Below are 26,258 nucleotides of genomic sequence, written 5' to 3' on the forward strand. Positions count from 1 at the left end.
TATGAGACTATTGTGAAGAGTGTTGCTTCCATAACTTCCTTTTCAGCCTGTTTATCCTTTGAGTAGAGGAAGGCTACTGATCTATTTGAGTTAATTGTATATCCAATCACTTTGCTAAAGTTGTTTCTCAGGCTTAAGGGTTCTTTAGAGGATTTTTTTGGGGTCACTAAATATACTATCTTATTACCTATTAATAGTGATATTTTCATTTGTTCTTTTCCAATTTTTAACTTTTTGACCTCTTTTTGTTGTCTATTTAATCTGGCTAGAACTTCTAGTACTATAGTGAATAGGTAGGGAGAGAGTGGGAAGCCTTGTCATATATTAGTGGGATTGCATCGAGTTTCTCTCCATTTATTTTGATGTTGGATCCTGGTTTGCTACTATGTTTAGTTATGGGCCTTGCTTTCTGAATCTATCCAAGACTTCATCATGAAGGTGTGTTGATTTTTTTTAAATGATTCCTCAGCGTCTAATGAGATAATACTGTGTTTTTTTCCTTGAGATTCTTTACATATTGGATTACATTGATGGATTCCCATATATTGAACCATTCCTGTATCCCTGGGATGAAGCCGCTTGATCATGAAAGATGATCATTTTGATGTGTTCTTGGATTGTGTTTAACAGGATGTTATTGAGTATTTTTGCATCAATATTTATAAGTTAAATTGGTCTGAAGTATCCTGTCTTCATTGGGTTTTTGTATGGTTTGGGTATAAGATTAAATGTGGCTTCATAGAACAAATTAAGTAGTGTTCATTTTCTTTTGTTTTTGCATAATAGATTGAAGATTGTTGGTATTGGTGTTTCATTGAAAGCCTGATAGAAATCTGTACTAAACCCATCAGATACGGGGCTTTTTTTTTTTTTTTTGAGGGGGGAGCTCTTAATGACTGCTTCTATTTCTTTGGGGATTATGGGAGAGTTTACAGGGTTTATCTCAACCTGATTGAAATTTAGTACCTGACATCTGTCTAGATAATTGTCCAATTCATCCAGATTTTCCACTTTTGCTAAGTTACAGGCTTATATAGTAGGATCTGATGATTTTTTTGGATTTACTAAGTATCTGTTGTTATGTCTCCCTTTTCATGACTGGTTTTGTTAATGTTGATATTTTCCCTGTGCCCTGTAATTAGTCTGGCTTATGTTTTATCTATCTTGTTGACTTTCTCAAAGGTCCAGCTCCTAGTTTGTTTGATTTTATGTTATAGTTCCTTTGTTTCCACTTGTTTGATTTCAGCCCTGAGTGTGATTAGTTCCTGCCTTCAACTCCTCTTGGGTGAATTTCCTTCCTGTTATTCAAGGGGTTTTAGGTGTGCTGTCAACCTACTACTGTATCTTCTCTCCAGTTTCTATTTAGAGGCATTCAGAGCTATGAGATTCCCTTTAACACTGCTTTAGTTGTGTTCCACAACTTTTGTTATATAGTAACTTCATTTTTTTTTAAACTCTAAAAAGTCTTACATTTATTTTTTTTTTTTCTTCCCTACCTGATTTATCACTGACTGGATTTTTGTTCACCTTCTACGTGTACATGGGTTTTCAATTATTTATATTATTATTTCAGATCAGCCTTAGTCCTTGGTGATTAGATAGGATGTATGAGATTATTTGGATATTTTTATATCTGTTGAGGCATGCTTTGTGACTGATTATATTGTTAATTTTGGAGAAGGCGTCATGAGGTGCTGAGCAGAATGGACAATTTTTGTTCTAGAATAAAATGTTCTATAGATATCAACTAATGTATTTGTTTCATAACTTCTGTTAGTTTAACTGTGTCTTTTTTTAATTTTTCTTTCCAGGATCTTTCCATTGATGAGGAGGGTTGTTGAAGTCTTCTGCTATTATTGTGTGTGGTGCAATGTGCATTTTGAGCTGTACTAAAGTTTCTTATATGAATATGGATGCCATTGCATTTGGACTATAAATGTTTAGAATTGAAAATTCATCTTGGTAAATTTTAACTTTGATGAATATGAAGTGTCACTCCTTGTCTTTTTTGATAACATTGGGTTGAAAGTCAAATTTATTTGATATTAGAATGGCTACTCCAAATTTGTTTCTTTGGAACATTTGCTTAGAAAATTGTTTTCCAGCCTTTTACTGTGAGGCAATGTCTGTCTTTGTCCCTGAGGTTTGTTTCTGGTATGCTGGGTCTTGCTTACACATCCAGTCTGTTTGTCTATTTCTTTCTAATTGGTGAATAGAATATGGTGATATTAAGAGATACTAAGACAAAGTCTTTGTTTCTTCCTGTTATTTTTGTTGGAATTTTGTTCATGTAGCTATCTTCTTTTAGGTTTACTTCAAGATTAATATCTTGCTTTTGCTAGCATGTGATTTCCCTCCTTATATTGGAGTTTTCCCTTTATTATCCCTTGAAGGGTTTGGTTTGTTCAAAGATATTGTGTAAATATTGTTTTTTCACGGAATACCTTGTTTTCTCAATCTATGGTAAAATAGTTTTACTGCATATTATAGCTTTGGCTCTTATTTCTGCTCTCTTAGTGTCTGTATGATATCTACCGTGGATCTTATGGCTTTCATAGTCTCTGGGGAGAAGTTAGGTGTAATTCTGATAGGAATTCCTGTATATGTTACTTGACCATTTTACCTTACTGCTTTTAATATTCTTTCTTTGTTTTGTTCATTTGGTGCTTTGATTAATATATGATGGCAGGGATTTTTGTTTTTGTTGTTGTTTTTCTGGTCCAAACTGTTTGGAGTTCTGCATGCTTCTTGTATGTTCATGGACATCTCTTTCATTAGGTTAGGAAAGGTTTCTTTTATAGTTTTGTTGAAGATATTCACTGGCCCTATAATTTGGAAATCTTACTTCTCATCTATACCTGTTATCCTTATGTTTTTTCTTCTCCTTGTGTCCTAGATTTCCTGGATGTACTTAATTTTACTTAATTTTTAAAATCTGTTTCAAAAACTCAAAATGGGCAGTTTTTCCAAAGAAATTCAAATTGATAGTACTTTATTAACTATTACTAATATTGCATACTTTCAAATGTTTACATTTTCTATTGTCAATACAGTAAATAATCCAGCAATTGGTAAAGATGAAAATATATCGCCTCAAGTAAAAGGAGATGAAGACATGGGGTAATATTTTCAATTCTTTTTCTTTTTTTCTCTTCTTTTTTCTTTCTTTTTTTTTTTTTTTTGCCAGTTCAATAGAGTACTTCAAAAGTAGTGTTTGTGTTACCTTCACTGGAAAACTAGATTCAGGAAGATCAGCATTTCAATGTCAGATGCTGATATATGTTAAGTTCAAGCCCAGCTTGGGATCCTTTAGACTTTGTGATCACCAACACATAGGAACTCATACAATAGGACCACCTGCATGTGATCTTTGACACACTCAAAGAAAAGGAGAAACATCATAAAAATAAGTAGGGGACTATCTGGGGGAAAAAAGGGTCTTGGCAATTGTGGGAGAGTTATGAATAAACTCCTTGTGGGGTGTAAACGTATGAATTGTTAAAAGTAAATAATCCAAGTTCAAGTTGGTAGTCCACCATATATTTTATATGCATATGACATTTGTTCCAAACCAAACATTATATATTTATTATAAAAAATTAAAGAAGGTTCTGTGTAAAGTTTTGTGTGTGGTAAAAAAAAATGGCCTACCAGTCTACTATATTTCTTGCTTTAATTTTTTATTGTTCTGTCTTCACAGACATGAAGTAGGCAGTATGTTGGATAAATCTGGAGGTATGTATTTTAGAAATATTTCCCTGTTTCTTGAAGAGGCCAAACGAGGGAAACAGATCTCTATAGAACCTATAGCATAGGGGGATAATTGTAGGCTTCACAGAAATTATAGTTTTCGTTAAAAAATACACACAGATAACTTCTCATCCAACATTCAAAACTAAAGATTAACTAAAGATGTAGCTCAGTGGTAAAGCACCATTAAAAGTTATAAATTTCATCTTCAGTGGTGAAAACAAAAACAAAAACAAAAAACCAGCAAAAAAAAAAAACAAACCCAGCAAATTAAAAAAAAAAAAAAAAAAAAAAAAAAGCACCAAAGAAACAAAACACAGCAATAAGACTAGTAAATGAAATGTCAGTTCGTCCAGTGTGCCAAATTAGCTGCAAATTGTAAAGTGAGCAAGAAAACCAATTTGCTGTTGTAAGGAAACAAGCAAAACCACCACTAAGCATTTTAGGAGCCTAAACTTAGGCATGATTAGAGAAATAGAAAAAGAAACCAAACAAAAAAAAAACAAACAAACAAAAAATTGCAGTGTCTATAGCAACAGAACAAACCTTGAAGAGTGGCTAGAGAGATGGCTGTTTTAGTAAAATGTTTTTCTTGAAAATAAAAGTGGGGGCCTAGAATCCACTTCTAAAATGCAGGCTGCCAACCAGTGCTGAGTAGGTGGAGACAGCTTGCTGGCTAGCCGAGGTAGTGGCATTGGTTAGCTGCATATTCAGAGAGAACCTATCTCAAGTTTTAAGTTGGGTCAGTCAGTGGTGGCACATGCCTTAATCCCAGACGTTGGGAGGCAGAGGCAGGGAGATTTTTGATTTTGATGCCACCCGGGTATACAGGGTGAGTTCCTGGTTAACCAGAGCTATACAGATAAACCCTGACTTGAAAAAAAAACTGAAAATGAAAAAGAAATTTGGAATATAATTGAGAATAAAACAGATGTCTATATCTGGCCTCCTTATGCACCCATATACTGAAATGTATACACTCCATTTTTATCCTGAAACTATTTATGATTTACACAATCCATTAAAATTATGTTTTTTTTTGTTGCTGTTTTGTTTGTTTGTTTGTTTGTTTTTCTGTTTCTGGAAATAGACAACATTAACAAAGTCATTTTTTATACTCTCCATTATATAGTAAAATTAAACATCTATCGTGAGAAATGGTCCAGCACACCTTAAAACACACACAGGATAGGAATGGAAAGATGGCTTAGAAATTAAGAACACTTGTTGCTTTTGTACAGAACCAATGTTTAGTTCCTAGAACGCACATAATTCTCAAAATCATTTTTAATTCTAGATCCAGGGATTTTGGCATCCTATTCTAGTTTCTAGGGGAACTAGTCATACATGTTATATAAATACAAACATGCAAAAACACTTTAGTTTAAAAAAAAACCAAAAAAAAAGAAACAAAAAAACAAAACAAACAAACAAACAAAAAAAACAATTTAGAGTTACACAGAACAGTCCCTTCATCTGAAACAAAGTAGGAGAGTCGTCTTTGGAGTTCATTTTATTTTAACTTTCAAGTTAGTATTGCAAACTTAGAAAATGGAAAGCCTCTGGGTAGTAGTGGAAGTTAAAATACTACCCGCTTTTTGAAGCTTTAATCACAGATGACTGAAAGAGCCTCTCTTACCCTTAGTACTCATGTGCAAACACAGCCAATCAGCAATGGGCTTGGCTGAGATTATTTTCCTGCTGTTCAAACCCTGTTACCCAGTATGGTGGCTACAAAGAGTTCTTGAGGAAACAAAATTCTTGAGGAATCATGGTAGGATGAAGTCTCAGTGGAGGTAGTCAATTATCTGTTGGTTAATCCTGGTTCAGCTAGGGGTCTGGGTGGGGATGAAGGTGGAGTTTTGGAGGTGTTTCTTCAGGAGTAATGAGATTAGGTGACCCTCACTGGACTCAGGAAGTTGCTACTTCCAGGTTCACAATCGACCTTTCCCACTTAGGCCTCTGCTGAGAAAAACTGAGAACTTCACTGTAAGTGCAAGAGTTTGAACAGACTAGCTCCTAGCAGAAATCAGGAAGGCCAAGGAAATGGAGACCCTGAAAGTATTCTTGGGGACTGGGGATGTGAGGTGTGAGTAAACTGGACTTCACTTAGTGGATGAAACAGACAAAACCCTCTTCTGTGCAACTGCTTCCCACCAGGAATTTATTAAATAGAAACTGAAGACCAGTCTACATTTTAACGTGTTGTGATAATGCCACATTGCCGAAATTTCTATATATAGGTTCCAAACTGCCTCAAATACTAGAGGCTTCTCTCAGCCTCAGAAGTGCTGGGAATTCAGACATAATTCAGACCAGGCTGTCTTTATTTATTTGTTGTTTTGGTTTAGGAAAGTAACCTCTAGCTCTATATCTCAGGATTGTCTGAAACCTCAATTGCAGCCTGGACTGGCCTTGTACCTGAAGTCCTCAGCCTCAGAAATGTAATGGGGCCCGAGGAATCATGCCTTCTTTATTTTTTATATCTAAATTTTGGGGGTTTTTATTTTTCATTCCTGAAGATTGAAACCAGAGCTTCTTGCTGTAGCAGTAAAATATTTGTCCAGCCAGGAAGAATTTTATATTTAAGATTTGTCTTAGATTTGTATTGTGATGAAAAAGGTTGAGGAGCTTGGTTGTGATAAGAGCAACTATGATTTTATTTGGAGATTGAGATGCAGACACATTTACTCTAATTTATCAAAAAACTAGCAGGAATGGGAAAAATTTAGATCATCCTGTGACTAGATGTAAACCCACCTGAAGACACAGTTAAAGCCATCTGTGTGTGTGTGTGTGTGTGTGTGTGTGTGTGTGTGTGTGTGTGTGTGTGTGTGTGAGTGTGTGTGTATTTATTTACATTTCAAATATCAGCCATTTCCTGGTAAAATCCCAGGAAATCCCTATTCCATTTGACACTTGCTTTGTTTCTATGAGCCTGTTCCCTCACCCACATACTCCACCTCCCTACCCTGGCATTTGCCTACACTGGGGCATGGAGCTTTCACAGGACCAAGGACCTCTCCTCCCACTGATGTCTGACAATACCATCCTCTGCTCTATATGCCGCTAGAGTCATGGGTGCCCCTCTTTGTTTGGTGGCTTAGTCCCTGAGTGCTCTGGTCTGTCTGCTCGGTTCATATTGTTGTTCTTCCTGTAAGGTTGCAAACCCCTTCAGCTCCTTCAGTTCTTCCTCTAACTGCTCCCCTGGGGACCCCATGATCAGTCTGATTGTTGGCTGTGAGCATCAGCCTCTGTTCTTGCCAAGCCCTGGCAGAGCCTCTCAGGAGACAGTCATATTATGCTCCTATCAGCAAGCACTTGTTGGTATCCACAATAGTGACTGTGCCTGGTTTCTGTATATGGGATGGATCCAAAGGTTGGACAGAATCTGGATGGTCATTCCTTAAGTCTCTGCCCTGATCTCCACATTTCCTATCAGGAATATTATGTTCCCCATTCTAAGAAGGACTGAAACACCTACACTTTTGTCTTCCTTCTTCTTCAGCTTCATGTGGTCTGTGAATTACATTTTGGGTATTCTGAGCTTTTAGGATAATATCCACTTATCAGTGAGTGCATACCATGTTTTTTTTTCCTTTGAGATCACACAGGATGATATATTTTAGATCTCTCCATTTCATGAAGGCATTGTCTCTGTACCATTACCATACATTTTTTATCACTATTTCTGCATAATACAGCTTAAGGTCAGGGATGATTCCCCCTGAAGTTCTTTTATTGTTGAGAATAGTTTTGGGATATTCTGGAGTTTTGATATTCCGAATGGTTTTGCATATTGCTCTTTCTGTCTCTACGAAGAATTGAGTTTAAATTTTGATGGAGAGTGCATGGAATCTGTAGATTGCTTTTGGGAAGACAGCCATTTTTACTAACTTAATCTATGACCATGGGAGACCTTTCCATCTTCTGAGATTTTTCAGTTTCTTTCTTCAGAGACTTGAAGTTCTTGTCATAGAAATCTTTCACCTGCTTGGTTTGAGTCACATCAAGGAACTATAATTTGTGACTTTTGAAAGGTGTTGTTTCCATAATTGCCTTTCATCCTGTTTATCTTTTGAGTAGAAGAAAGGTACTGTTTTGTTTGAGTTAATTGTATATCTAGCCACTTTGCTGAAGTTGTTTTTCAGGTTTATGGGTTCTCTGATGGAATTTTTGTGGTCACTTAAGTATACTATTTTATTATCTGCTAATAGTGATATTTTGATTTATTCCTTTCCAATTTTTATTCCTTTGACCAATTTTTGTTTTCTAGTTGCTCTGTCTAGAACTTGTAGTACTATAGTGAATTGGTAGGGAAAGAGTAAGAAGCCTTGTCTAGTCCTGTCTTGTCTTATTTTAGTGGGATTGCATCAAGTTTCTTTCCATTTAATTTGATGTTGGCTTCTGGTTTGCTTCTATATTTAGGTATGTGCTTAAAATTCTTAATCTATCCAAGACTATTATCAAGAAGGTTTGTTGATTTTTTTTCAAATAATTTATCTTCATCTAGTGAGAACTGTGTGTGAATTTGCTTCAATATATGTGTGCATGTTTGGATGTGTGTGTCTGTGTGTGTGTGACAGATACATATATATGTATCTGATGAATCCGATTGTTTCATAACTTCTCATTAGTTTCACAGTGTCTCTTTTTCATTTCTTTTTTTCCAGGACCTCTGCGTTGCTCAGAGTGGGGTGTTGAAGTTTCTCACTATTATTATATGGGGTACAATATGTACTTTGAGTTCTAGTAAAATTTCTTTATGAATTTGGTTGCCCTTGTATTTGGAGCATAGATATTCAGAATTGTGAGTTCATCTTTGATGAATTATCCTTTGATAAGCATGAAGTAACATTACTTACCTTAAAAAACAAAAAAAAAGTACTTTGTGAACCTCCTCTTTTCACAGTAGGCCCTCTTGACTACTGAGGCTTTTTTGTAACAGCTTTGAAGGAATTTTAAAAGGAAAAAAAAATAGATGTAAACAATTTCACAGTTCCATGTACTCATAGCTAAGTGATATGTATACAAAATTCTGTACATGAAACATATTTTCATTGATCCAGTGCTAATTTTATATTAAGTCAGTTTCTTTTCTAGGAGTCTTCTGTGCTTCCTTCTTTATATGGCACAGTGCAAAACTGAATTCTTTAATGTAACCCTTATAACTTATTTTTAAATTTTATGTTATGGTTATTGTTTTTTTTTTTTCTTTCACATGTGTATGTGCACAACTAGTGTGTCTTGTACCTGAGGAAGCCAGATGAAGGCCTTGAATCCCCTGAAACTGAAGTTATAGGTAGTGAGCCACCTTGTGGGTTTTGGTACTCCAATCTCAGAAAGCTGGAAGGGAACCAGTGCTCTTAACTGCTGAATCATCTCTCCAATCCCTTCATTGTTTTTTTTTTTTTTCTTTTTATGAAATGAATTATGTAACTGTAAGTGGAAGACAACTTACTAAACAATGAGAGAATGATACTCAGATTCTAAAGTATCTGTTTTAAATTATATGTAACTGAATGCTAAGTGAGCTTTCTCAGAAGACAGTAACTTGTCTTTGAGATATGGTGTCATTATGTAGTTCAGGCTGGCCTGCATTTTCCTATTTAACCTATGCAGTCTTTACACTGGAAATCTCCTGCTTAAGCTTCCAATACTAGGATCATACACACAAAAAAAAACATCTTTACATGGCTTACTAAACAATGCTCCTAATACCTATTTTTGGACTTATTTATGTGTATTAGTGTTTTGCTTACAGTTATATATGTGCACCACATGTGTACCTGTTGTTCAGATATCAGTTGATTATTTCAGATACCTGGAACTGGAGTCAGATAGTTGTGAGCCACCATATGAGTGCTAGACACCAAACCTATGTCCTTTGCAAAGAACAGGAAGTACTCTTAACTGCTGAGCCATATCTCTACCCCCATGAAACAATATTATATTTTTTAAAAAATAATATTTTGCTTCTTTCAAGTTACCCATTTTACCAAATTATTTTTTTCAACTGAAGGATTTGCTCTATTTAGAGGAGGCAGAATAATCATTTAATAATCTGATTTTGTCTAGTACTATGGATGGTGAGAATATTAAACATGTACACCGAAATATAGCTTCATCCTAGTTACTGAAAGCTAACTGTGCATGCTAGAAAGGTACTAAACATTTTCTGAAGCATTACAATTTTCATGAACTGCAGCAGTTACTGATCAAAAGTTCCTACCATAATTTTCTTCAAGTGTTTTTTAAAGGATATGTTCTGAAATATAATTACCAATTCACTTTAGAAATAATTTTATTTTGATTAAAAAAAACTTGGAGATCATTGTTTTAAACATAGATTTTAACATTTTTATCTATTTTTATTTATATAGGTATTTTGCCTATAAGTATGTCTGTGAGTCATATACATATGTACCTGGTGCATGCAGAATTTAGAACAGGGCATCACATCCCCTGGAACTGGAGTTGGAGATATTTGTGCACATTATGTAGGTGCTAGAAATCAAACGCAGGTTTGATTCTGACAGGGTCTCATTTGTAGCTCTGTCTGTCCTGGAACTCAGTATGTTGACCAGGTTAACCTGGAATACACAAATATCTCTCTGCCTTTTCCTCCAGAATACTAGGATTAACATGGGAACCAATATGACCGGTTGCCCTCTTATTTTAATTGAATATTTTAAACAATGGGTCTAACAGTTCCACAGTCAAGTTTGTTCTTTCAGTTGCATCATCTTTTTTAGATTTGGAAAAGAATTAGCCTTTATTAAAAGTGTTTCCTTATGAAGAATTAAGTATACTTTTGATCCTTTGTTTTGTGCATTTGTTCTTTTGAAAACTGTTCTTGAAGCTCAAAATTATTTTCCTTACAGAAATTAAAATTATAATAATTTATTTATATAATTATAAATAAGATTAGATATTTCTTATCCAAAATACATGGACTGTTTTTTTCTATGTTGTGGAACATTTCTGTAGACTTTACAGGTTGAACATCCTTCATCTGAACATACCAAACCCTAAGTATTCTAAAGTATGAAGCATGTTTGTGATATCTATCATTTAATTTTAAGTTTCCATAGCATTATTGAATGAAATTTATCTATATCTATTTTTACTTGAATACATGGAATCATCTAATTTTTCTTCAAAATGACTCTTTATTTTTAATATAGATGACATTTATAAGACGCTTCACATAAAGAGAAAATGGATGGAAACTTATGTCAAAGAATCTTTCAAAGGCAGCAACCAGAAATTAGAAAGATTTTGCAAAACGAACGAACGAGAGAGGTAGAGTTGTTATATTTGTAGGGTCAAATGTGTATCATTTTAAAAATTATATGTGGCTGCAGTTTAAAAAAAATTATATCCTGTCTGATTCTTTAGTAAAAATGTGTGGCTTTGATTTTGTCTAAACAGTTAACCCTATAACATCATGCCTTCAAGCAAACTAAATCTAATTCATAGAAATCTATGAAAATTTTATTTTCTGCTTTAAGTCAATGTTAATGAGATTTAAATTTTAATTTACATTCATTGTGGAAATACAGAAGTCTTGCACATAGTCTTAGGAATGTAATTTATGGATTATTATGTTTAACAATATTCAAAAGGAACAACTACAATTACATATGCAGACAATTAGTATATTTTAGTTGACATGTTTTGCACTGTCTTTACTAAGGCAATGTATGAAAAATAAATTAGAATTTATATTTGGTAGAAAATAATGAAAAAAAAACCACATTGAAATATAATTAAATTTTGTACATGTATATATATATATATATATATATATATATATATATATATATATATATATATATATATATGTGTGTGTGTGTGTGTGTGTGTGTGTGTGTGTGTGTGTGTGTGTGTGTGTGTTACGTGTGTGTTGTGTGTGTTTATATTTCTTTAATTTTGAAAAGCTAAAACGTAAATGAAAACCTCTCTGATAATATGTTAGCGGAAAAATCTATAATGATTTCCCATTAGATATTTTATACTGCTATTTTTCTTTTTATAGTATGAAATGTTCAATTGAATTTGTTCTGAGTGTTCATTTTCATATTGGTATGAAATGTGCCTGCTTTTGTTACTGTGCTTTACAGGAAGAACATCAACAACAAATTTTGTGAGCAGTATATAACTACATTTCAGAAGTCTGATATGGATGTACAGAAATTCAATGAAGAAAAAGAAAAATCAGTGGTTGGTACCATAAAAAAAACTTAATATTTAACCTAGTATTACTAAGTAGGAATGGAACAACTAGCCTTGAGTTGAGCATATGAAACTAAATTAAGTTCCATTATCTATCTATCCTTGCTTCTGTTCTAGTCTTACTGAGATATAAACTATTGATTGCATACTATATCAATGAAAACGACTAGGCATTTTATGGTATACCAGATCATAAATTTTCAAGAGGCAGACATTTGCAGAAAGATCAAGAGATGATTACCAGTGACAAAAAAAAAAAAAAAAAAAAAAAAAAAAAAAAAAAAAAAAAAAAAAAAAAACACAATATATCAGAGTTCAAAGAAGAGAGAAAGCTTATTTATTGGTTTCACCTGGACTCTGTTGTTTATATTAAAAAACCAACTCAATTTGGTAAATCAGTTCTTACAGTCCTAAATTTAGTAAAGATTTAGTAACAACAGAGGATGGAAACAAACAATCTCAACAGCCCTGGAAGAATTTTCCTGTGGAAGAATATCAGCAAACAATTTTAGATCACGTCTCCATTACTCTACCTGTAGAGTCATCACCTGGTTTCCAAGTAAGATCTGAGACAACGATAATCATATTAACTATTTTATTTTATTTACTGGTTAATAGTTTGGAAAGTATTCAATTTGAAAGGAACAGCAAATTCATTCTTGCCTCAGAAGGCATTGAGGAACCTGCCATTATGAGTCAGTTCTGGAAAGAGATAGGAACTAAAGATAAATAATAAATACTCCAATTGAAGACAGTTTTTAAACATTGGACTCTGGATGACATTTCAAGGGAAAGTGATCATCCCTGTAAATAAGGAGTCTAAATTTCAGAACAGCAGGGTACTTCAAAATTTGTAATTTTGCATATGGCAGCTGGTGAGAGGGAGCCAGTAAAGGAAGAGAACCACTGGTAGAAAGAAAACTACCATGAGTGAAGGAAAGTTTTAAAGAAGAAAAGATCCCTAAATGTGTCATATGCTGCATGTGGGCCCAATAAGATTGATTTACAGGGCTGGAAGATGGTTTAATTGGTAATCTTTCTCCCGTGTAGGCATGGAGACCCCAGCTTATATTCCCTGCATTGGGATGAATGCCCACACCACCACCAACAACAACAAAATAAACAACAACAAACTAGCAACACTAAAAACAAACCACCACCACAACAACAAAAAAAAGTTGGTGTGGTTGTGAGCATTTTAAAACAACCAATCTCAGATTTAGTTCAGAGAAAAGAAGATCTCCAGATCTTTGTAGCCACCAGGTGTAGCATAAATGATGAGCTCTAGGTTTAGTGAGATTCTGTCTCTGAAACAGTACTGTGAAATCAAAGATGACACCCAATATTAACCCTTTGTCTCCAAATGTATGCAGGTGCACTTTTTTTAAAGATAAGCATTGCAAATTAGAGGTAATTTTACTTAATTATGATGATTTGAGTGCAAATGTGAGGTAAAAAATTGATCACAGTGAATAAAGGGCAAAACAGGATTGTAGTAGCCCAAGGTGAAAAGGTGTAAAGGGCTTGTCTTAATTTTTTTAAAATGCAAATTATCATGGTTGTGCGCAACCCTAAAGAATACAATGAGAACTTTATGTTACTACTTCTATATGTTGCTTGAGATTGGAATCTAGAGAAAACCAATCTAAGCTTCCAAGACTAGGATTTTACCGAGTTCATGTATACATGGTGCATGCCTATAAACATAAGAACTTGGGAGGCTAAGGCCAGTCTGTGCATTATGAAAAACTCTTTCACATTAAAAAAAATTCCTACCCCACAATTGGTAGCATAATGTTATTTCATATTATTGTAAATATATATATATATTTAGTCAAAATAGTTGTTAAAATTTTAAATCAGTTGGAAAACTATTCCTTTTAACTTTCATATAGAATTATTTTTGCTCACATAAATGTTTTAGTATTAGATATACATTTAGTGTTTTATTGTTAGACTGCCATGCATGTTGCATGGCAGTAACAACAAAAATAAACAGAATTGTTATACTAATGTTTTCCTTTTACATTTGTAGAATAGTTGTCAAAAAGAACAACAAGCATTGAAACTGTCCAAATGTAGTCAGAACCAGACCCTGGAAGCAGTTAAAGAAATGCATGAGAAGTCCATGGAGGTATGTTGCACATGGTCCATAAAATGACCTTAGGAATCTAAATATGTTTTAATAATCATAAAGTTTTAACTACTTATTATTTTGAATTATTTCTTACTGAAATGACTGCTATTATCCATAAAATCCTAATGGCTTTGTATGAATTATTAAAGATATAAAATGATAAAATGGGAATTAGACCTCAGATGTACCTCATACTTTAATAACACTATAATTATCCTGCTTTATTAAACATAACACTAACACTAACCCTAATCCTAATCCTGACCTTAACCTTTACCCTATACATCATCTGCACAGAATCTTTCATATTTGTATCCTTGGGAATTTATTTAATAAGAGGTACTTTTCTGTTTTAGTTTTTGATGAACTTGGGGACCAAGAACTAAGATATGCTTTTTGGTGTAGATGGTGAACTGAGAAAAAAAAATGTCTATGTTTGAAAGAGCCATCATGGAGAATAATCTGAAGTACTCTTCTACTTTCCCATCTTCAGAAAAATGAAGCATGAAAAATTTTCACTTGCTGGTATATATATATAAAACAAATAAAAAAATCTCTAACTTTTTTGTTTCCTATGAAACAGAGTTTTAAAGTTTCTTTAATCCTTGTTATTCTGATGATTCTGAGAAGGAAGTTAATCCCAGTGATGTGATTACAAAGTTAACTAGCAGTTATACCTTTAGAGTTAAAATAGAACTTCTTTATTTTTAAATATCTTTAATCATTTTCTTGTTTAAGTGTAAGTGCATCTTTATATTAACTTCCAAAGGAAATCTAAATGAATATGTGAATGGTATATAGTCCCGTGGACTGAAATTCCACACACTAATATAGTTGAATTATTTAAAATTTATTCTTATACTTTTTTTAAAGTCAAGATTTTATTCTTCTCCTAGTTCCCCCTCTTACTGTTCCACACCCCATATCTCCTGCCTATATGCCCCCATGCTCCCAGGGCCCCAAGCCCACAATCCCCATCTCCAAGAGTATGTCCCCACCATCCTTTCCCCTCTCCACCAGACCTCCCTGCTCCCTGGGGCCTGAAGTCCCTTGAGGATTAGATGGACCTCATCTGACTGAGTCCAGACCTGGCAGTCCTTTTCTGTATATGTGTTGGTGGCTTTATATCATCTGGTGTATGAAGCCTGGTTGCTGGCTCAGTGTCTGAGACATCCTGGGAGGTCCAGGTTATTTGAGATTGTTGGTCCTCCTACCGGGTAGACCTCTTCCTCAGCTTCTTCCAGCTTTTCCCCAATTCATCCACAGGGGTTCCCAGCTTCTGTCTATTTGTTGCATATAAATTTGAGCATCTGACTCTTTCACCTGCTGGTTTGGTCTTTCAGAGAGCAGTCATGATAAGCCCATTTTTTGTGAGCACAGAATAGCATCAGTAATAGTGTCAGGCCTTGATGCCTCTCCTTGAGCTTTATCACAATTTGGTCTTGTCACTGGATCTCCTTTTCTTTAGGCTTTTCTCCATGTTTTTTCCTTGCAGTTCTTTCAGACAGGAACAATTCTGGGTTAGAGCTTTTTACTGTGGGATGGTAACTCAATCTTTCCACTTGATGTCCTGTCCCTCCACTGGAGGAGGACTCTACAAGTTCCCTCTCCCCACTGTAGGGCATTTCTTCTAAGGTCCCTCCCTTTGAGTCCTTAGGGTCTCTCACCTCCCAGGTCTCTGATATAACCGAGGGTTTTCTCACCTCCTACCTCAAAAAGTTGCCTGTTTCCATTCTTTTTGCTTTTCCTCAGCACTTCAGTTATGTTCCCCACACACATAATACCTGATCATGTTCACCTTCTTGTCCCATTTCCCACCAAGGCTCTTTCCTCCCCATCACTGTAGTGATTTTTTTAACCTTCTTAACATTTAAAATTGTTTTCATTCATACAGATAATTGAAATTTATTTATTTTTTGATTCATTATCTTATTAGTTTCCAAAGGTAAGAGATACAAATAAAGAAGGTACATTGGGTTGATTTTATTTCACTTCATTTCATTTTTGAAATAGGCACATAGTATGTTGTGTATTGTCCAAGAAGTTCTAGAATGTTTAGGTTCCAGGTGATCTCAGCATTCCATGTAGGTATTATTACAGGTATGTGACAACATACCTGGCTTATATTGTTCTTAAGAAAGTAGTCCCACAAAAATTTCCTATAAACACTTTAAAATTAACATTGCTCTCAGAGATGAAAATATTTCCTGTTAACTTACAAAATTCATAGAAAGTATATTTCTTTCTTGAAAGAAACTAAACTGCTAACTTCAAGGCAGGATAAAAGGACTGATTAGCCCCCTCTCTCTGTTCTAGGCCCAACCTCTCTGTTCCCATTGTTCTTGTTTCTATAGCTCTGTCTCCTCTTTGTTTTCAGCTAGCCCTCTATCTGTTCTTTGCCCCACATTTTTCTGACCTAATGGTTTTGTTTCTGCCTCTATGCCTCTATACCTCCCCCATTTCCTCACTCCTCTACCCTCTCCCAATCATTCCTTTATACCAGGTCTGTTCCGTGGTGTAATTTCTGAAGGTCACAACATGCATGGGTCCAGCAAATGTATTCCCTTGCTATGTAATATTTCATAACACTAACACATTAAAAGCAACTGACAAAATCTATAAATATTAGTTTGAGACATGGATTTTTGTATTCCCAAAAAGGAATCAAAACAACATTTCATTTGGCTTGGCCTTCAGATAAATTCAGATAACCTAACCTTACCTAATGACTAAGAATGCTAAATTATGCACTTGTTTTTCTCCTTGCAACAATGTATGTCCATCAGTGCCCTTTGACACAAATAAATCCACAAACTTGCTCCATTGACAAGAGCATTGCTCATTTAATCCTGTGATAACAAAAGCAGGTGCAGCAGGAGCAGCATCTGCCCTAGGTCCTCTCAGGAGCTCTTTCTTTTATTCACTCTCAAGAATCACTAGAATTTCAAACAAAAACTATCTGCAGCTGGGGACAGACATGAGATTAAAACAAAACAAAATAAAAAAAAAACTACACATATAACATTGCTGGGTTTTTATAGGAAGCAAAGTTCTCATACATTTTTTCCTATAAGGAGGATGGAGGATCCTACAACTCAGAAGCAAATAAAACTTCCAAGTTTTAGGAAGCTCAGAAAGGGCTAGGTTTGCTGAGGCCCTCCCAAAGGCAAGAAAAGAGGAACACAATTGCTGGGGTGATGTTTCGCCTACCTCTTCCTGGTAAAGAGAATTCAACACAGTTGAATTCTTTTCAACAGCTTAAGAGCAGGAATGCCTCAATGCTACAGGAACCCCAGGAACCCAGGGAGGACTGCTTAAATACACCCCAGCACTGGGGAGGGCTATGCGTCCTGCTAGGGTTGGTCAGTCTGCAGACATGTTAATTTGCATGCACCCACTCAGGAGGGGTTGGTGCCAGATTTGGTCTAGCACCTGCTCAGTGGTGTTGTTTACTGCGATGGTGTACCAGAGACCAGCACCATCTTTTAGGTGCTGGCTGCCTACAGCATGAACAGATTTTTTTTTTAACTACTTGCTTGGACTGATCTTCCCCTGCTTTGTGGGCCCAGCCTGCTAATTCTGTTATCTACTGTATTTGTCTGACTCATTTGGGATAAGGATTTACTTGGACCCAGCTTCATTTGTCACATCCACTTTTCAAGTATAAAAAAAATCACATACTCCATCTACCAACATGGGAGACATTATTTTTTGATATGCAGTTTTCCCCAACAGTGGAATGACAAGACGACCAGAGCCTTCCTTTAGGACAGGGACAAATGATCCAAAAGTTACTATTCTCTAACCTAGGACAACCAGTGTCAATAATTTTATATGTCTCTGCAAACCTAGATTATGGCTGATCAACTTCATTGAGTCAGTGGTAGCACTCAGAGTGGGCATACAGGCTAAATGATAACTATATATGTGAACATCCTTCAACTCTGGCCAGATGTACCCCTAAAGCCCATTTTTACATTTCCTACTGGAAGCACATCTTATGAACAACCTGGCACTACAAGTGCAAAAATGGTGCTCCTTCAAAAGGAGCCTTCTGCATCAGACTGTCAACTAGGGACCTGGAAACATTCTAATTTCAATATCACTAACTTAAGAAACCCCTGACAGAATACTGGCTGGCAGATTGGAAAGGGCACGATCACAGGGTCTGTTTTAAATGTCAAGAGAGTTTCTATCATGCATTAAGTGACATCCAGATCTTCCATTCTTTTCATGAGGAAATAAAAATTAGCCCATTTCTCATTGCTCCCATAGCAAGAAATCTGTTTTTGGTCCTGTGGCCACAGACCCTCTGGGTCCCTCTTTCTGCATGGAAAGAGTCACTAGTCCGAGATGGGCAAAGAGTCTGCGAATGACAGAAAGATGAACACGTGAGATTGTGTACTATCTGAATGTCATTTGTCAAATTGAGCATCAAACTTTTTATACACAAGAAAATAGGGAAGTTAGGTGACACATTGGCAAAGTACAAATGAGGTTACTGGGTGCTTAATGGCTCTTACACAAAACAGAGGAATGTAAACACAAAGACAGGCAGGAACTGGTCAATAAAACAACTGAGACAAAGTCAGCCCTATCTAAGGTCACCTAAAGTCTTAGAAGCCAGGTGTGAGGTCTTACACTCCTAGGGCAATGGCTTTCACACCCAAGTCATATTTCTAATTAGGGAGTTTGGCTCTAGCTAACCATCTCATTACCCTAAAACCACAGCCAGATCTACTGCCTAAACCATTGTAAATTCCTGTATGTGGGAGTGATTTGGCTTTTATTCTAAGTGATAGTGTAATACCAAAGGCAATTCTGAATGTCACTGAATAGGCAACATTGAATTCCAAACCCATGGTCAGCTCAAGGACTTTCTAGGACATTGGAACACTGGCAAAGGCTTAGCTATGTCAGAAATCAATCTTAAAAGGCACTTATAATAAGATATTACTAAAAGAGAGCACATGGATCTGTACACCAGACTAACAAAAGGATAGGGTATGAATATGTGGGTTATGAGAATGCCAAAGCTCCAGGAGTTGAGTTCATTTTGAAACTCTTTGACTCATGAGTGCTTCCAGGGCTCTTGGACTGCCAAGCAGACTTCACTACAGTGTGCATGTGCGGCATCCTGGTAGACACTAGAGTCGAGTAGCTAAGGGTGTATTTTGGCCATGCATGTGAAAAAACTAACATGGAAGAACTATGGCCTGGATAGATAAAAAAAAAAAAAAAGAACTGGATTCCTGTAATCCTTTGTATGAGACAAGGTTCCCCGGTCCTGCTACAAATCTTGACTCACTAAAACTTCAATTATTGGGACTAGGAGTGGTAATAGCACATGTGTTTAAACCTAAGCACTCCAGAGTCAGAATCCTCTGTGATTTTGAGGCTAGCCTGGTTTACACAGTGTGTTCCAGATTACTCTGACCTACATAATGAGATCCTGGACAAATCCAAAACCAAAATTGAACTAATACTTAAGTTGTTGGGGAAAACTGACCTACCTAATGGAAGGGTGATTTAAACTTCAGCTGGAAGCCCCACATGCCTGGGCCAAACATTCTTTAATGCAGTCACTTGGGAAATTCAATGGTGTGGATTCCCAAACCACTTTGAACAAAACATCTATTCCTTGTCTAGTTTCTCTAATCTCTGACAGGACTGAAAAAAAATGTCAATGCAGGTATCAGGTACCATGCCCTTTGTGGGCTATACTGGATATGTTGGGTACACAGCCTCGATTATACTTTTTCTCACCTAATCAGGATTGTGTGTTTTGGGGACTAGCTGTACAATTTTCTTCCTGTTCCAACTTACCAGAGGGGACCATTTAGAAATCTAAAGTACTAGCCAGGTGGTGGTGGCACTCGACTTTAATCCCAGCACTTTGGAGGCAGAGGCAGGCAGATTTTTGAGTTCGAGGCCAGGCTGCTGTTCAAAGTGTGTTTCAGGACAGCTGGGGGTATACACAGAAACCCTGTCATGAAAATAAAAAAAAAAATCTAAAGTACTGGTAGTCGCAAAGTAAATGGTGTGCCCTTGAAATTGGCAACTAAAAATAAAATGAATGGCAATCTGAGTGTAAAATTCATTAACATGATCCAGCTACCTGGACAGAGTCCTGAGGCTACCAAACTCCCATGTATATGTGAAACCATATTAGCAGTATAAGACACAGTTTAAATAATTATTAGTATAATATTATTTTGTGACATAAAATTATTAACTGTACAATACAAGAAACATTGAATTTATTACTACTATAACTCCAAAAGCCCTTAATATACATTTGTATAATAGTATCCTCAGAGGATTGAAACCTTCCACCCTACAGGAAGCTCCTTAAGCAGAGAGATAAACAACTCAAAAGAAATCCAGGAAGCTCTTTAAGCAGGAAGGCAAACACCTTCAAAGAGCTTCAAGGAGTCCCTCAAACTGACAAAAGTCAGTAGGCTTCTCCCTGCCAGAGAAAGGAATAAAAGCTGAGAGTCCCTCTCATATGCAGAAAGATGAGGTACAAAAGAGAAATATGAGGCCAAGGCTTAGAGCATTTCTCCCTGGAAGGTAAAACCCTGGACAATCCCCAACCTTGTTTTCCCTAATCTCTAAAATACATTCAGAAAGAAGCTCTTTGTTCTCTATAGCCAGCAAAAAGCCTTTTTGTTTCTGTGCCTTACAGCCAGAGATGTGATTATTGTAGGAAGACCTATAGGGATATGGAGATAGAGACTACTCCCCACCCATAGCCAAGTTTACTCCCAACTCCTCCCAACTCTCCCCATCTCCTCCGAACTCTCCTCCCAACTCCTCCCAATTCTTCATCTAGCTGTTAAAACCCCCTGTTCTTACTGCTCAGGGTCAAACTCCCCTGCCCTGCAAGGCAGAAGGAGTTTGTCCTCAGCTAGATTTAGTAAAAACTCTTGAATTTGGCATCAGGGGGGGTTTTCTCTTGAGTCTTTGGGGTGCTGGCCAGCTCATCCTAGGACTTGAGTGGAGGCCCAGCTTTTGGTGGTCTTACATGTGGGTGCTCATTTGCTGAGATTTGTGGCCTACCCCAGTTCTCAGAAATCCCCGCTGAGAGGTAAGATCCTGCCTTTGTCTATGTCTTTGTCTATGTCTTTGTCTGCAGGCTTTTTTTGAATTTTGTATTCTTAGTTTACAGTAGCCTGTGCACATGAGAGCAACAAATTCCCTGTCTGGGATGGAGGGGAGTGTTACTGACAGACGTGTCAGGAGTAACTGCCTGCCAACCTGGGAGACATCCCAGAAGGTCTGAGGGAGCTCCAGGGATGCCTGGGTATTTCCCATCGGGGAGCCAATTGAGACTGTGCTCACTCACCCGTCTGTTTCTGTTACTAGGTGCTAATTGAGTGGTGCTCACTCAACCATCTGTTTCTGTTACTGTGTGCCAATTGAAAGGTGCTCACTCAGCAATCCATTTCTGTTACTGGGTGCCAAGTGAGAGTGTGCTCACTCAGTCATCTGTTTCTGTTACTGGGTGCAAAGTTAAGAGTGTGCTTACTTGGCTGTCTGATTTTGTACTGGTTGCAGTTATCGTAATTTATTGTGTGTATATCTTGTTTGTCTCCCTGAATGTGACTCTGACAATGAGACAGACTCTTAGCACTCCCCTCGTATGAGTCTTGTGATTTGGACTTAAATTAAGACTAGGATTCACAACCCGTCTGTAGATGTCAGAAAGAGATTTTGAAGAACTTTCTGCTCTAGGGAATGGCACGCTTTTGGTGTTGGTTTAACACCAGAGGACACTCTTGATTTGATTGTGATTTCTGCCCTTAAAAATGTTGTTTAGGCAGAGGGGACCAGGGTCTCAACCAAATCAAGTGCCATAGAATCTCATCTAAAAAAATTTAGCCAAGGATCCCCCCCATCCTTGTTGAAACCTTGAGTTCAGTGGAAAAAGCCAGACTCCTGAGACCTAACTCTCTGCCACTCAGAGAAAAAAAAAAACTGAGATAAAAATAGTGGAGTCTGAACTGCAACCCTGGCTCCCACAAAGATATATCCAGAGTTAGAAGAACCTCCACAATGGCATAACACCCTACCACCATATCCCCAACTCGTCCCCTCCCAGACCTCTCAACATGTCTGAGGTGCCGCTGGAGATGTGGGGGTGGGACCAGCAGCTGGAACCTGAGGCTGTTGAGCTCGGAACCTAGAGGAAACAGACTGCACAGTGCTGCCTTTATATACTTACGGCCCTCCTCCATCAGAACCCAGACAACTGCAGTCCCTTTAGTACTGGCCATTTTCCTCTACTGATCCTATAATTTGAAGGCATATCATGCCCCCTTTTCTGGAAATCCCTCTAGCCATACTCATCTAATATAATCTCTCATGTTCTCTCATCAGCCCACTAGGGATAACTTTCAACAGAATTTGAGCATTCTTTTCACCACAGAGGAGAAAAAAAAGATACTGCTGGAGGCCAGAAAGAACATGCTAGGGGTCAATGAATGGCTGTCACATCTTCTGAATGAAATATATGCAGGCTTGCCTCTGACAAGTCCTGACTGGGACCCTGAAAGTCCTCACAGTAGGGGGCAGTTGACAGTTTTCCTCTGGGCTCTAGTAACAGGGCTGAAAGGAGCTGGCAGGTGCCCCACTAATTTGGCCAAGGTAAGAGGGATCCTACAAGAGGAAAAGTAGCACCCAGCAGTGTTTTTTTTGAGCACCTCTTAGAACCATACAGGCCTTACACTCACTTTGACCCTACATCAGAGGGCCAGCAGGTAGCGATGGCCATGGCTTTCATTGGCCAGTCTGCTTCTGACATTAAAAGGTTACAGTGTCTATAGAGTCTGCAAATATTATCTTTGAAAGATCTGGTTAAGGAGACAGAGAAAGTGTACTATAAGAGAGAGACTGGAGAAGAAAAAAGAGAAAGAGTAAAGAGAGAGTCTGAAAAAAGATAAATTATATGAGATAGAAGGCTGTAAGAAATTTAACTAGGGTTTTAGACATAATTCCAGGTGATAAGGAATATTATAGAAAGGGAGGAGGATGTAGGCAGACAGTGTACCTGGGTAACACAGCACCAAGAAGATGTCAAAACTCCAGAGGACCTTTGCAACCACCTCTAGATAAGGACCAATAAAAAAAAATGGACACTGGGCAAAAGACTGCCCCCCCCCAAAAAATAGATATCAGTCCTCCCAAGGTCCTTAACCCAGATGACAATGACTAGGGCAGATGGGCCTCAGGCCCCCCTCCCCGAGCCTAGGGTAATCCTAACTGTGGAGGCGACCACAACATATTTCCTTGTTGATACCAGAGCAGAATTTTTAGTCCTGAAAGAGCCACTGGGGAAATTGAAGAACAAGAAAACTGTAGTAATAGTGGCTACTTGTCAGAATCCATACTCTTGGACCACTGATAATAAAGTTGATTTAAGAAGAAGCCAAGTAACTCATTACTTTCTCATCATTCCTGAATGCTCCACCCCATTGTTGGGGAGAGACTTACTATCAAAATAAAAGCCCACATAAGTTTCTTTTCAGAAGGAACTTCAGTCTCTTGGATTCCACCATCTCTATAATTTTAGCTTGAAAATCAGAAAACTAATATAGATAAAGTGAGCCTCAAACCTGTTAGAGAAAAGTTCTAGAAGGGAACTGGTTAGAGAGATATCCTCAAGCCTGGCCAGAGACTGCAGGTATAAAAATGACAAAAAGGGTGCCCCCATCGTTGTGATGCTCAAAGCTGGTGCGACTCCTATTGGGGTATGATAATACCCCATGAACAAAGAGGCCTTCAAGGGCATCAGACCTCACCTCAAAAGGCTCTTAGAACTGGGTGTTTTATTCCCTTGTCAGTCTTCCGGGAATACTCTGTTGCTAACAGTTAAAATTCAGGCTTTGCCCCGGGAAAGCAGCTAAGAGGTGACCCGCTAGGGGCATACTGGGCAATAAATTTTACTGACGTTAATCCAGCCAAGTACAGTAATAAATATTTATTAGTTTTTTTAGACACTTTTTCAGGGTGAATGGAAGCCTTCCACACTAAGAAGGAGACCACCAAAGTCATGGTAAAGAAGATATTAGAGGAAATTTTCCCAATATTTGACATCCCTAAGGTAATTTCATCAGACAACATCCCCTCCTTCATTGCTCAGATAAGACAATTGCTTATAGACCCCAGATTTCAGGACAGGTAGAGCAGATAAAGAGAACATTAAAGTAAACCTTAACTAGATTGGCTTTAGAGACCAGCAGAAAAGATTGGACAACACTCCTAACCTTCGCCTTGTTCCCAGGGAAATTTATACTTACACCCTTTGAACTCCTCCATGGGAGACCTAATGAAGCAGGGAGAATGTTTGACCTGGTGTTCCTTTTTCCCAACCCCTGCCAGCTCACTTGAAGGCCCTATAACTGATCAAAAATGATTCCTGGGAATTGCTGAAAAAAAATCAAACAAAGACACACAGACACACAGACACACACACAGACACACACACACACACAAACAAACAAACAATACATAGGTACCAGGAACCACAATGGGACCACATCAATTTCAAATAGAGCATCCTATCCTGGCCTGACACCACCTTTCTAACAACCATAAACCCAGACGAAAAGGACCCTAACTGGTGCTTGTGACAAGCTCTGCTGCTGCTCCTCCAGCCTGTGTCTGGCTCCTCCTATTGGCCCCACCGAGGCCCACTGACCCAGCCCTGCTTGCACTAACTGGCCTTGGCTCAGGAACTGAACCTCCTCCCTCCATCCCACCTCTGGTGAGAAACTCTTTAGTCTCATTAAAGCGCTTCTGGGGCTCTCAATGTAACAAATTCTGAAGATGTGACCTCATGTTGGCTTTATTTGACAGCTGGGACAGAGGTTTAATTTTCCTAGTTCTAATATTAGAACTATTTACTAGAAGGAGTAGGGTATGTGAGACCCTGTCTTATAGCATTTATCCCTGGAAGGAAGAGCCCCTGGACATTTCCCAACCTTTTTTTTTCCCTTGATCTCTAAATAAACATCAGAAAGAAGCTCTTTGTATTCTATTGCCAGCAAAAGGCTTTTTGTTTCTGTGCCTTACAGCCAGAGATGCGATAATTGTAGGAAGACCTACAAAGATATGGATATAGAGAGGAGGTGCAGACTACTCCCCCACTATACCCCCACCTATAGCCAACTCTCCTTCCAACTTCTTCCAATTCCTCAGCTAGCTGTTAAAGTCCTGTAATGTTACTGCTCAGGGTCAAACTCCCCTGCCCTGCATGGCAGAAGGAGTTCCTCCTCAGCTACCTGATAATAAAACCTCTTGCAGTTTGCATTAGGTGTGGTTTTCTCTTGAGTCTTTGGGGTGCTGGGCAGCTCATCCTGGGACTTGAGTGGAGGCCCAGCTTTGGGGGTCTTACAGAGTCTTGGTGAAGTTGAGACTAGTTGTCTGAAAGAAGCAGAAACAAGAGGGAGCTGGAGCTACCTTGCCTGGAAGAGGTTTAGATCCACTGAGCTACATTGAAAGGATTCTCTCCAACCTGTTGAGCTGTCTGCTCTATTCTCCAGGTTCCCGTTTTTGTGGACCATAGTGGGGTGGGTTTGGTGGTGCAGCTGTCCCTGAGTCATTTCTGCTCCTGTAAGTAACCCCTCACACTTATTCCTGTAAGGAATCCCAGTAAAACTCATTCATCAACCAATTTGGAATTCAGCAACATTTATAGCATAACCAGTTCTAATTCCACCACAGTTAATGCAATAGCGAACATTTGGCCTTAATTATTACAGATTGATTATTTTTGCTTGTTTATTGTGTATAAGAATAACTCAGTGAAATTCTACCTTTCTCCCATATGGATTCAGTCCTTGAAATCCAGATGCCAGGGAGCAAAAAACGAAATTTGACTTCCTGAGCCTTCTTGCCAGCTCTGATTTTGCCAACTTTAATGCTTATAGCAGAAACATGGCCTAAAGTCAAAATATTTGTATTTATTTATTCAAATTCATTTGTTCATTTAATATATTCGTGTGTGCCTATTCTCATGCCACAGTACACAGGGTTTTTGGGCATTGCGGTTTTTAGTGTCTTTTTGGGGGTTCTATTTTTTTTAAGGTTATTTTAGAGTTTTAGGGTTTTTTTTTCATTAGTTTGTTTT

General features: G+C 37.5%; 1 pseudogene across 1 annotated transcript in view; it reads left to right on the top strand.

The window, feature by feature from the left end:
• The window catches only part of Gm20819 (predicted gene, 20819), a 43,262-nt pseudogene that overhangs the window by 11,394 nt on the left and 5,610 nt on the right, over window positions 1–26,258 (top strand). Inside the window, exons 5-9 of the transcript NR_164185.1 lie at window positions 3,054–3,120; window positions 3,701–3,735; window positions 10,938–11,055; window positions 11,877–11,976; window positions 14,024–14,122. The product of NR_164185.1 is annotated as a predicted gene, 20819 (transcript). The remainder of the gene's footprint in view (window positions 1–3,053; window positions 3,121–3,700; window positions 3,736–10,937; window positions 11,056–11,876; window positions 11,977–14,023; window positions 14,123–26,258) is intronic.

The sequence above is a fragment of the Mus musculus genome, chromosome Y (assembly GCF_000001635.26).
Source record: "Mus musculus strain C57BL/6J chromosome Y, GRCm38.p6 C57BL/6J".
Taxonomy (NCBI): Eukaryota; Metazoa; Chordata; class Mammalia; order Rodentia; family Muridae; genus Mus; species Mus musculus.